The sequence below is a fragment of the Sinohyriopsis cumingii genome, chromosome 8 (assembly GCF_028554795.1).
Source record: "Sinohyriopsis cumingii isolate HCF-2022 chromosome 8, ASM2855479v2, whole genome shotgun sequence".
NCBI classification, from domain to species: Eukaryota; Metazoa; Mollusca; class Bivalvia; order Unionida; family Unionidae; genus Sinohyriopsis; species Sinohyriopsis cumingii.
This window is the reverse complement of record NC_142968.1, coordinates 89293689-89307817: the sequence shown is the minus strand read 5'-3', so window position 1 is coordinate 89307817 and position 14129 is coordinate 89293689.

The window sequence follows — 14129 nt, the reverse complement described above, 5'->3', positions numbered from 1 at the left end:
GTATGAAAATCTGAATAATTATCTAAGTAGAATCTAGATATATACTGCCTTTAGAAAAGAAACAAATAATCTTGAAAAACAAACCAACTTATAATTGTTATGTGATGCAAGAATCTCAAGCCATTGGCATTTATGTAAATCCGCATTGATGTGATTGTGATAAAAGACGAAGCAATGGGGTGCTCAGTCAACTCTTATGTACACAAGTTCTATGCAGGAGAAAATAGAAACATAATATCATTTGATATTATTACTGTATTATCACATTTAGTCAATGGATGTCATGTGAAAATATTAATAAGAAATTAATACTTTTTATACAGGTAACTTTAAATTTTCATCAGTTCAAATTTGGAAACAATTCTATGATAGGAAACAGTAGTGTAGAGTATACATCTCAGTCTAACAAAGTGTGTAACAACTGAAGAGATTTAAAATGCATGATATTCTTGGATATTTTCTGTCCTGCAAATACGCCAAGTGTTGCTCTTACTAGTACAGTGATATGCCACATGGAAATCTTTTTGTGGAATAGTGTGTGGACTAATGAATGAACCATTCTGATTGTTAAGTACAAAATTTTCATTTGTTTACAATGTTTGATTTGTATGGGCTGGTTGGAAATGCTTAACAAAGTTTGATGAATTAGATACATTTATTGACGCTAACCTGAAAATTTACTAAGTTACAAGTATGATAAAAATTTGCCATACTGTGTGAAGTTTTTAGCATAATACCAAATAACTCCACTTCATTTCTTTTTATTACATATCTGTTGTTTGATTTTATAACTACATCAGGCATATGAGAAGACAAGAGTTTTTCTTTCTTTCTTAAAAGTAGTTCCTAACATTGGATACCATGACTGAGATGACCTGTATGAAACAACCAGACTGTGATAAGAAAGTAAGGTTTGCAAAGCAGCTAGATTTCTCTGTCCCATGGGTGAGAAAAGGAAATCCCAGTCACTGGGTTATATTATTTGTCTCCCCAAGAGGCTATTTTGATGTAACCTGCGACTGGGATTTCCTTGTCTTGGTACAAACACTGACATTATTTTTCTCACCCAGTTTTTTCCAGTTAAAATAACCATGCATTTATGCAATATAGTTAGTAGATTCAACATATATTGTATTAATGAACTACTATTATTGCCTCTCACTTTATATAAAGGTCATCAGGTCTTGTACTCTTTTATGAAACTATGAATAATTATCAGAGTAGAATATAGTTATATATGTCACACTTAGAAAAGAAAAAGTGATAGAAGTATTGCACAACAAGCTTTTTACATAAATGCTGCCCATTAGACTGAAAATGTTAATGAGGTACTGCCCATTAGACTGAAAATGTTAATGAGGTACTGCCCATTAAACTGAAAATGTTAATGAGGTACTACCCATTAGACTAAAAATGTTAATGAGGTACTGCCTATTAAACTGAAAATGTTAATGAGGTACTACCCATGAAACTGAAAATGTTAATGAGGTACTTCCCATGAAACTGAAAATGTTAATGAGGTACTGCCCATGAAACTGAAAATGTTAATGAGGTACTGCCCATGAAACTGAAAATGTTCATCCCATAAAGATGTTGTAGAATATAGAATCACAACATTCTGATTGATTTTATTTGTGTTGGAATGTCAGGAAACAAATGCTCATATTCATATAATAGCTGTTTTAGTTCACTCTTTTCAATCTCGACCAAAACAATTTTATCATACATGTATTTATATAGCAAAGAAGTTTAATTTCCACTTACTAGGAGTGTTATTGACATAATGTAATCATTTACTTTCTTTTTAATTGCGTGAGTTTGAAAATGATTTGAGGTATGAGCAGGGAAGACTGAATTCTATCACCGGATCAAACTCCCTTTCCTTTGTATTTGTGTCATACCTTAATTACATTTATGACTGAGTAGAGTGAAGATTAGTTAATGCTACCTACAAATGTTTGATAACTTATATTTGAAATCAGAGACATAACTTTAATGGTCCATATACAGCATGTCCAAAAGTTATTTCAAAATATTTATAAATGATTTCCTAGCAGCAAACAACAAATGATCACCAACATCCCAATTTGTTCCTGTACCAAGGCAATATGATTGAATCATATTCTTCAAAGTTTGATGCAGTTAAGCCCTTTAAACTCTTTGATACCTTTATTCATGCATAGATTATCAGATTGGACAGAATTTTAGATGGCCAACAAGTATGAAAATGAACCTTTATCAAAGCTTTCACAATGGTTTTAGTTTTAATATTTCTCAACGGAATTGACTTTTGAAATCTTGTGGATGCACACATTATGATCAACAAGTATTGGTTGCCTGACTTGGTCTTAGATGAGGGATCAACACAGTATACCATTATTCTGCTAAATGGTTCCTCAAATGCAGGAATAGACTGCAGATCAGCCATAGGTTTCTTCTGATTGGATTTCCTACTATTTGTCAAGTATGACAAATCTACAGTATTTAGAAACAATTTTAAAAAACAACTTTGGCCAAAAAAAACGATTCAAGATCTTTTGATAAGTATTGTTGACTCCTAAGTGTCCAGCCAAAGGAGTTTCATGAGCTAGACTAAGAATTTCCTGTCGATATGACTTTGGAACAAAATTTGATAGCTCACTGACCTCTCATCACCAGTAGGTACCTCATGGTCTCCATTTTCTCATAAGGGCCCCATTTTCACAAAATAAACTGGGACTTGTGTGGATTCAGTTTAGCTAATAGTCCTCTGAAACAGATCTAAGGATCTTGTTCCTCTTCAACAATGAGTGATTTTCTTTTGTCACCCTGATTAGAGGGAATGAGTATTAATGAGAATCACTGTGGTCAGCGTATATTGTTTGCTCAACACTAGGAACAAAGTGACCTCATCAAAAGATTGACCAATAAATGTATCAGCTTAAGGAATAATTTCCTGATCAACATCATTCTCAAGAGTTCATTCTGCCATAGCACTAGTAACTGCACAAGCTGGGTATAAATCAGGAATTTCATTCTCAACAGGACTAATTTTTTGATCCAAACAAGGCTTGTCATTTACAAGTGGAATAGCCATGGTCTTATCTCCAGCATGGTCATTACATAATAATAAATAAATAAATACCCTCAATTGGTAAAGAACTCAATGCTCCGATAGTCATGGGTCGTGAGACTTAAGTCTGACACCACACTGACATGATGGAGAGGAACATGAACAAAGTCACACTGTACTCCCTGAATAAGAACAATTTCACTAGAAGACCCCTCAGACAAAGGCAAAGTGCCTGATAACAAAAGACTTTAATAAGCTCCTGTGTTCATTAATATTTTAGTAGAGGTAGGCTTCTTAGAATCACCGACAAGAGATACAGAACCTTTCAATCATGAATGGTTCATACTTCTCCAAGTAGAATCAGACAGGTTTGTTTGACCCAATGATTTAATTGCTTTCACTACCCAACCATGACCTTGAACTCTTAGAAATGAGAGCAATTGGAATAACTCTGTCTTTATTATGTTGCTTTTTTTTTTCATGGATAAGGATTTATTTTCTGTCTTATCACAAGTCTGATTTCTAAAAGTTGTGCCAGATTGAGATATGAAGTACACATATAATACTCTGATGATTTTATTAGCTGCCCCCCCCCCCCCAGCTCTCAACAGGAAGACTTGTTGATAAATGAAACTTGGTGAGTCAACAAATAATCATCAGCTATTTGAGCAGCAGTTTTCTAAGTGTTCACTTTCTGATCATCAAGATAGATTTTAACAATTCTGTGAATGCTAGTTTTTAATTTCTGTACTAATGGGAGCTGTCTAAGGTTATGGTAATCATGATCGACATTGGAAAAACACCAACTATCTAACGGTTCTTCTTTTTCCCTTTTAAATTCAACAGTTCCAGTTCCTTTTCTACAGTTCCTAAACCTTTGTCGATATGCCTCAGGTACCAACTCATATTGATCTACTTATCTGTCTTTAAAAGAGGGTGCCAAACAAATATTTCTGGTAACATCAAAACTTTAACTTTTATTTAAAGCGGGGGATTGCACTTGCCAGTTCTAATACTTTTAATCTAAATAGTATTTCTCGATATCTTATTTCTGCATCCATATTTGCTTATCTTGTCACTGCATTTATATTTCCTGTTCTTTATTTTTGCCACTCTGTTTCCTCTTTCTGCATATGTGACCGCTCCAGTGGCCTAGTGTTTAGAGTGTCCACCTCAGATGCAGGAGGTTGTGGGTTCAAATTCCAGCAGAGTCATACCAAAGACTTATAAAAATGGTACTAACAGCTGCCTCGCTTGGCGCTCAGTATTAAGATGTTAGTGTTAGGACTGGTTGGTCTGATGACAGGATAATGTGACTGGGTGAGACATCATGCTACATGTCTCTGTCATGATGTCCCAATGCTAGACATCACTATAAAGTGCCACACTGCAGACATCATAGTGATTTGCCTGAAAAATGATTAAAGCTACGTTAAAAATTCAAATCACACAAACATACTCTCTATTTGTGTGTGTGTGTGATTTTTAAGGTAGCTTTAATCAATTTAAGTCATATCGCTACAATGTCTGCAGTGTGGCAGTTTATAGTAGGATCTAGCAGTGAGGCATCAAGCCGCACGTAGCATCATGTCCCACCAAGCCACATTATTCTGACACGAGGCATACCAGTCCTAAAACTAATCTTTTAATTCTGAGCTTCATGTAATCCTGTACAATTTGTAAAAGTTTTTGCTGTGACTTTGCTGGGGTGCGAATCCACGACCGCCTGCATCTGGGGCAGATACTCTAACCACTTAGGCTACCATAACAATCTCTGCATTAGTATTTACCTCCCTTTTTTCTCTGCATTTGCATTGCTCTCTCTCTCTCTGCATTCAGATTTGTTTCTCTTATTCCTTTTCTGAATGAGCATTTCTACATTTCTTTATGAAGACCAAGTTTTGGAATTCAGATTCTATTTTTATATACCCCCCTCCAACAACATCCTTTAATTTTCCATCAAAACCAGAGAGACATTTACAAATCAAACCCAAAACATTATCAGCCAAAAATTAAGTTCCCGCCAAATACTGAACCAAACTACCCTTCATCACTTGTTTGGTTAAAGATACTTTCGCTTCTGAAAGATCACAATGTATGGCATCCTCAAGCAACTAGTCCTTTTTCAAAGACTCTTACCCTTCATGGGTAGGATTTAAAATAAAACTTTCCACTTTAGCTGACATTGTGAATACTTGCAGATTTCGCTTGGGTTTTCAAACGTGCAAAATTAAAATCTGTATTAGGGACAATGAAAATTTAGAAACAAAGTCAATTTACATTTAAAGAATTTTTAAAATATTTTTAATGTTTTAAAGAAATTCAGACCTTGGACAAGCCCCCAATTTTTGTTATAACATAATGATTATAAACTAAGTAACAGACTGAAGCAAAACCAACAAATTTTGTAAATTCAACAAACAATTTATTTCTCTAGAATGCATGAAAATTCAGAAGACAATATTGTGAGTTTCAATCCCAAATAATCCTTTATGTTCTAATACAAGTTCAAAAGTATAGAATGTTCTGAATTCCAATAGTCTTGAATGTCTTTATGTATCAAACTGATGTGATCCTAAATGTCTTTGAATGAGTCCCCAATAATCCAAAAGTTGTGATTTAGTCCAAATAGTCAAATTATATGTTGTTATTTCCGTGGATAATTTAAACAAATGATTCTCCTCAAACTATATATAAACACAACAGTAAATGATTCCACATACTGAACGTAAAACAGAAACAAAGACTTTGCTTACAAGACCGATATATACCATTTAACTTGACCAAAGACGCAATATAATTTCCTGGGGAAAACCCCGGCCTTGAACTCAGTTTGAAGTAAATATTTTTAAAAAGACAATAGTCAGATGGGCCAAAACTCGACTCTCACACACAAAGGTCAAGCACACTTTATAAATTAAATTTACTTAACACAAACATATGCTTTTTATATAGTAATGGTCATATAGATCATGTTAGCATTTCAATAATGGGTGTCATTTTATCAAATTTGATTATACATACCTTTAAATGGCAAATATTGACTTTATTTGGATTCTCATACATCCATATACCTTTGGAAGGTCATTATTTACATGCCCTGAGAAATGCATGTGGCAAAATAAATGTTAAATTGAGTGGACATTTTTTAATGTGGTCAACCTATAGCTGTGATCCAGTGGAAATCAAATTAAATGTCGCTTACTGTAATGTCTCAGTGAGAGCAGCGCATACTGAAAACAAATTCAAAACCAGTTATTGGGTACGATAGACCCGATGTCCTCTTTTCTTAATCCACTTTAATGCCTGGTCATTATCGTAAAAGTCCATAGCGATCAGTAATTTTTTTATTGAAGTTTTTGCTGGCAATTCAGGTGAAGATTATTCAACAATCATGATTAAATGGACTTCATTGAACTATTTTAATGTTAAATTATAAAACAACATTCAACAAGTAATATTTCATTTAATTTCAGTAAATGTGTCTACATGACATTGTCATATTCTTTATATAGATAGTAGTGCTGTTGTCTGTTTTAAGTGGATAGTTTTTGTTTAGTTTAACTTTTTATTTAATTTAGAGCTACGATGCTCTGCTGTGAGCTGAGACGTAGTTTTGGCAATGAATATTTTGAATGGAATGATATATATATACATAATTAACTTCATCTTGTGGTGCTTTATCTGCATAATTCATTAGTTTAATTTATGTTACTTAATCACAATGTATTGAAAATTGACAAATTCTTAAACTATCAGAATTGTATGTTTCAGAGTAAGACAGTGTCATCTGTTAATTATAGGGTTCGCACAGCCATGAAGGGTCAATGAGAAATAAACACCTCATTTCAAGGCTTGAAAGTAATATATTATTTACCTGGGTCATTGAAATTTCTTGAATTTTGGATAATTACCTCAAAATTAGAATATCATGGAAATTTTGCTTTCGAGTAATTTACTTTATTCTGTGCTAGGATGGGAACTAGTTAGATTTCATCTGTGAGCCATTCTGCCATTATCAGAATCCATGAGAAGTAGTCAGACAGTGTGAATAGCAACCCTTTTAAATTACTGCATGTGTACCATGTGTACTCATTCGCTTGACCTCGTGTTTACGTTAAGCAAAGATCGATCGTTAGCAACATTGTCTTTTATTTAGATGAATTTGTAGGGGTTGACTTTCTTTTCAAAGCGAATAAACATTTTCAAGAATTTGGTAGACTTTTACAAAGTTATAGTATAGACAGAGCTATGGAAAAAGCTGCATGACATCGACACAAATGGTTTTTGTAAGTATCACGTTCAAGACAGAATCTTTGAATTCAGCAATTACTTCAGAAATATTATTTGAAATTCCTTGGGGGTTTGAGTACTACAAGAAAAGAATTCAAATCATGAACTGAAAACTTAAATTTTACATTATTTGATATCACTGTAACAAGATAACCAGGTTGGGGTCAGATTATAATGAAGAACACTAATGATGATAAAAAAAACAATGTTTATTTATGAACGATTAAATGAAAAAGACTTATTTGTGCGCCAACAAAATCCAAATATTAGATAATAAACAAAATATGCATGAACCTGATAATGTACTGTGACTGAAATGATTTCTGATATGCAAGAAAAAAAATTAAATAGTAAAAAGATACAATAATTAATGATTCAAATTGATTGCACACACAAAATGGAAAAAATGATTCACGTAAACATTGACAATTTCCACATAAATAGTGAAATATGATGAGTTTTCACTCAAATAGTGACATATGAAATGAAAGATTGGGACATGTATCTTGCAGAGCCTTACACAAATCCAAAAGATCTCTGCCCCAATGCTCTGTGGAATGGTTGAGGAGCCACGACAAACTGTCTGCCCCTCCTGATCTGCCTAAAGATCCATAAAATCTCTTGTTCTCTGCAGACCCATTTGTCCAGAAGCCTTGTTTCTTCACCACATCATGACTTTTCATCTTCTTCCAGGCCAATGTCACTCCTGACAGCAGCACACTGGGTATATCAACCCAAATTAGCACCACGGCTAAACACCACCTACAGTACAGCGCATATATGGAGATACAGCATAACTATCACTCTGTCCATCGTTCACAACTACACTCAGCATTCACCAGTCACCATTCATCAGTAACTGGCCATCAATCAATCAGTCAGCGAAAATATAATAATTAAATCTGTGTACTACAAATGAACGGTCATGTATAACAGCACGTAATGACATTATGTACTGTATACTTGAGTTTATTTTATACACCTTATATTTTCGAGATTACTATACAAGGGAACCTGTGTTTGACAAGAATCTTATAGTACTTAATGTAACACCTTCTCTTCCTTAATAAATACAACATTACTGCAAATTGTTCTGTTAGGTTGCATACAAGTAAACTAGAAAAGAGATCATAACATTGCATTATACGACACAAATCGGAATTAACTAAAACGTTATAGTAAAACAACTATATCCTATAATAAAAATAGGAAAATAATATTTAACTCACATACCTCTACAGCTGGAGATCGTGCATCATAAAGTGGACTGCTCACTGACAAGACTCATCGTAATGTGATGTTTAGCTCTACGATGAGGTAATTTATATACAGACCATACACTGCCTGTGTGCTTAAGATATATCTGTTTTCCCATCATAAACACTTTGCTCATGCAGCATGGGATGAATCGAACTAACCATTTTGAAATAATATACGATATACATAAACCACCCTCGGGTAATGCTGTACACAGAAATGAAAACCCCGAGTACATGTATTTAATCCAAATGATAAATCATCATCATTGGTGACTCAGTCTCGAAAGACCATGCGAATAGCGCCCATGGGGTGTTGTCCGTCTCTGTTGGCATCGTCTGCTGTGACTGTGCAGACCTATACTTGAGTGACAGTCCCTATTGCAATTGATGCAGTTATACTGGGAAGTCTGTGTTACTGTGGTTGCTGCCACGTTCTTCTTTCTCTCACGTTTCTCCGCCGCCAACTGGCCTCTCCTCCCATCAGTGACCGATATGCCATTGTTTACCGTCAGTCTCCAGGTGCCTCGGTCCTCAGCCAGCTCTTCCCAGCCATCGGGTGAAATGTTGCATGCCTTCATGTCCCTTTTGCATACATCCTTGAAATGGAGTGAGGGGCGGCCGACTCTTCTCATGCCAGTGGCCAGCTGTCGATATAGGATATTCTTTGGCAGCCTTCCATCCTCCATGCGTCGGACGTGTCCCAGCCAACGAAGGCAGTGTTTGCTCAGCAGGGAGTATATGCTGGGGGTACTTGCACGCTGCAGGATCTCGCTGTGTGGAACACGGTCTTGCCAGCTGATTTTCAGGATGCGTTTTAGGCACCGTATGTGGAAGGAGTTGAGCCGGCATTCTTGCCTCATGTAGGTACTCCAGGTCTCACTTCCATATAGAAGGGTGCTGAGAACGCAGGCCTGGTAGACTCGGACCTTGGTGTGCTCTGTCAGCACATTGTTTTCCCACACCCTCTTCGTTAATCGAGCCATGATGGTGTTTGCCTTTCCAAGCCTTCTGTCCAGCTCCATATCAATCGAGAGAGTGTTGCTGATGGTTGACCCCAGGTAGGTAAAGTTGTTGACTGCTTCCAGGATGACACCGTTGATTTTGATGGAAGGGGTAATGGTAGTATCTTGCACGCTGATATTTGTTTTTTCCAAGCTGATGGTGAGACCAAACTGCATGCAGGCATCAGCAAAATGGTCTCCTAGTCTCTGGAGGGCTTCCTCGGTGTGGGTCACAAGAGCTGCGTCATCTGCAAAAAGCATCTCCCTGATGAGCACAGCTCTCACTTTGGTCTTTGAGCGCAGTCGGCCAGGTTGAACAGCCTCCCGTTGGACCTGGTGTGTAGATATATGCCATCTGTGGACGTATCGAAGGCGTAGGACAGGAGCAGGGAGAAGAAGATCCCAAAAAGTGTTGGTGCCAGCACGCAGCCCTGCTTCAGGCTGCTGTTAATTGGGAAGGAGGTTGAGTAGGATCCATCATACAGGACTGTTCCCTTCATATCTGCATGGAAAGAGACTATCATGCTGAGGAGTTTTGGGGGGCAACCGATCTTACTCAGAAGTTCAAAAAGGCCCTTCCTGCTGACCAAGTCAAAGGCCCAGTGAGGTCGATGAACATCATGTAGAGTGGTTGACCTTGCTCTCTGCTCTTCTTTTGGAGTTGTCGTAGAGAGAAGATCATGTCTGTCGTCGACCTGCCTGCTCTGAAGCCGCACTGAGATTCCGGGTACACACGGTCCGCCAGCAACTGCAGCCTGTTGAGTAAGATGCGGGCGTACACTTTACCAACGATACTCAAGAGCGAGATCCCTCTGTAATTATTACAGTCACTGCGGTCGCCCTTGTTTTTGTAAAGGGTCACAATTGTGGCATCGCGCATGTCTTGGGGGACTACTCCTTCTTCCCAGCAGAGGCAAAGTAGCTCATGCAGTGGTTTAATCAATGTTGGTTTTCCACATTTGATAGCTTCGGGCGGGATGCTGTCACTACCTGGTGCTTTGTCGTTTGGAAGGGAGTCGATTGCTTTGCTGAGCTCCTCTAAGGTTGGCACTTTGTCGAGCTCTTCCATGATGGGCAGATTCTTTATGCTGCTGAGGGCTGCATCGGTGACTGACGTTTCTTGGGAGTATAGCTCTGAGTAGTGCTCCACCCATCTGGCCATCTGTTGCCCACGGTCTGTGATCTTCTTTCCCATCAGAGATTTCAGTGGAGCGACCCCTTTCACTGTAGGGCCTAGAGCCTTCTTGATGCCACTGTACATACCTTGGATGTGTCTGGACTCGGCACTGCGCTGGATCCCTTCACACAGTTGTTGCCAGTACTCGTTTGCACACTGTCTAGCGATGCGTTGGGTGTTACTTCTGGCATTTCTGAGAGCAGCAAGCATCCGTTCATTAGGACATTTTTGTAAGCTATGAAGGCTTTTCGTTTCTCCTCGATTTGTGGTTCCATCCTTGATAGGTGTGCGTTGAACCAGTCCTGGCTGGGTCGTTCCTTCTTGCCGAACGTTGACATAGCTGTACTGTAGATGGCACCCTTCATGGCATTCCACTTGGCTGTAGCGTCGTGCTCAGGCAGGTCCTGGAGAGCCTTGTCCAGGGCGGACACATACTCCTCCACTTTGGCGGGGACTGACATCTGCTCGGTGTTTATGCGAGGACGTCCTTTTGGTTTTGAGTGGTGTAGTGTGTGTGGCTGTAGTCGTACTCTGCTGCTCACGAGGGCATGGTTGGAGTCGCAGTTTGAACTGTGGTAGGTTCTGGTGGAGAGGACACTGTTAAGGGCAGAGCGCCTGGTGATGACCAAGTCGAGTTGGTGCCAGTAATGAGATCTAGGGTGTTTCCATGACACTTTGTGTTGTGGCTTACACTTGAAGAAGGTGTTTGTGACACACAGGCCATGGTAGGTGCATAGCTTCAGCAGTCTCTGACCGTTTTCTTTGGTCTTTCCAGTGCCATGATATCCGAGGCAGGTAGGCCAGGACTCGTGGTCCGCACCTACTCTGGCATTAAAGTCGCCGAGGAGGAATAGTGGTTCATTTTTGGGGCATCCTTTGATCTGTTCGTCCAGCTGCCATAGAACTGATCCTTTGCATCTTCTGACGACGTGAGGGTTGGGGCGTAGACACTGATGATGTTGACAGGACCCGAAGCAGTGGTGAGACGGATAGACAAGAGACGCTCAGTACCCCTTGTGTGAGGTTCAACCGAGGCCAGGAGATTGTTTTTGATGGCGAAGCCCACTCCATGCTGGTGGGGCTCCTCAGGTTCTCGACCCTTCCAGAAGAACGTGTAGTTTTCTTCTCTGAGGGAGCCACTAGAGGCAAGCCTGGTTTCCTGGAGGGCAGCTATGCTGACATTTAGTCTGGTGAGTTCTCTATCGATGATGGCCATCTTTCTGGTGTCGTCCACTTCTCTGAGGTCGTTGGAGATGCCTGTACACATGGTGCGCACATTCCAGCTTGCAAATCGAAGAGCTGGAGTCTTCTTTATTGGTTTCTTGTTTCTTTTGTCTGGTGTGGAATTACCGTCTGCTTGTCATGCTGAACCAGTCCTGGCTGGGTCGTTCCTTCTTGCCAAACGTTGACATAGCTGTACTGTAGATGGCACCCTTCATGGCATTCCACTTGGCTGTAGCGTCATGCTCTGGCAGGTCCTGCAGAGCCTTGTCCAGGGCGGACACATATTCCTCCACTTTGGCGGGGACTGACATCACCAAACCACTGAGCGCCAGACACTCACTGGAGCAGGCAGATGATGGCGGGTCAACACCTTATTGACCGGTGGCTGCCTGGCTTGAGGCGGGCGATAGTTGGCCAGTGGGACACGATGATCCCTCCCACCGTCAAAGCTGACCCGTGGCGCCCGTTCTCTACGCCAATCGGGTGGGACTTATAACCTGTAAACTGTCAGCTTCCATGTTTTTTCCTCACTCTGTAGCGAGACTGGAGTGTCCTCTCCAGGGCGCAAGCCTGGGCGTGGAGTATGGAGATCCTGGGCTTCCCAGACGTCAGGATCCCCCTCTTGTCCTTGCTGGTGGGGTCCAAAGGAATGCTGAGCGTGACATTTGGCACCAGTTTGGATGCAGGAGCTGCCGGAAGGAAGTCGTAGTCGACCCCCAGCCACCTTAGGGACTCCGCTCCGGATTTTCTGTCTGGGTTTACTCCCGTAGCCTTTCCTTCTCCCGAAGAAATCCACAAGGCAGTGGAGCCAGAATCCAATGGATGGGACTTGGTAGGTTTTGAATCAGAGTTTCCTTCTCCTAGATGAACTGCCTGACAAGGCTAATGAGCTTCATCTGCCCGGGTTTGGAGTCAGAGTTTCCCTTCTCTTAGACTGGTTGCCTGCCAAGGCTAACAAGCCCAGTCTGCCCACCCAGTTATACCACCGGGCACTCGGTCGTGCCACACAGCAGGCTCTGTTAAAACAGGGGGCCCCGCATGAAGGTGCTGCTGTGGACACAATAGTGTAGGAGAGGCCATAAGCAAGTAACCTCCTGCCCCACAAAGCGAGACAGTGGTCCCACGGCGATCACTACACCTGGGAAGGAAAGGCTATGAGAGACGCTTCACTTTCCTTTGGCAAGCGGGACATCAGGCCCAGGCCTCGCACCCCCCCCCCATGATAAATAAATGATAGATATATACAATTCAGTGACAGTCACAATGGCGCTAATCAACAGAAATGTTGTTCGCCTTTGATCAGATAGTTCATGTGACTTTAGTTCAAATGAACTTTAAATGGAAATCTATTTCATGTAATCATTTTTAAGGTTACCAATACACCAAAAGAATAAATTGTAAGTTTACCAATTTTTCTGGTCATAAAGTCAAAATGTGCCCCATTTAAATATCTGGCATTACTGAAGTTATGTGTCACCAATCCATACTGTGTCCCATCGCAACGCATGAAGTACAACTATGTTCCCATAATTCCTAAGGTACAATTGTGTTCTTCGCAAAAGTAACCGTTACATTCTAAGTATTAATATTATTGAATGGAATATGGGTTGTTTTGGTGGTTGCTTTGGGGCTTTTGGTAAATCAGTAAGTACCAAAATGTTTTAAACATTGTTTCTATTACCATCGTCTTTCATTGGGTGGATGCAAGGGATGTTCAGATTTGTTCTTTATTTGTTGTTGTTGTTGTAGGGTTTAACGCCATTTTTCAGCACGCGATAGGCTATACATGGCGGCCAGTATTAATGGTGGAGGAAGAACCCAGGAAAACCCCGGAAAGAACCACCGACCCACGAGAAGCTTTCTCACATAACCACATTAGCCGAATCTGAGACTCAAACCGACGCAGACAGAGGTGAGATGGCAGTGATCCGTAATGGTGAGCACTTTAGACCACTGGGCCACTCGGTGCCCCGAAATAGAAATAGATATGGAATAGATGGAACATAATACGACAACATGTGAAATATATTGTTACATTAATTTATTTATTGACAGATATAACATATTAAACCTGAAAAAATCCTTTATTTGTCCCATTAAGAATTTGTTGTTTGTATATTTGG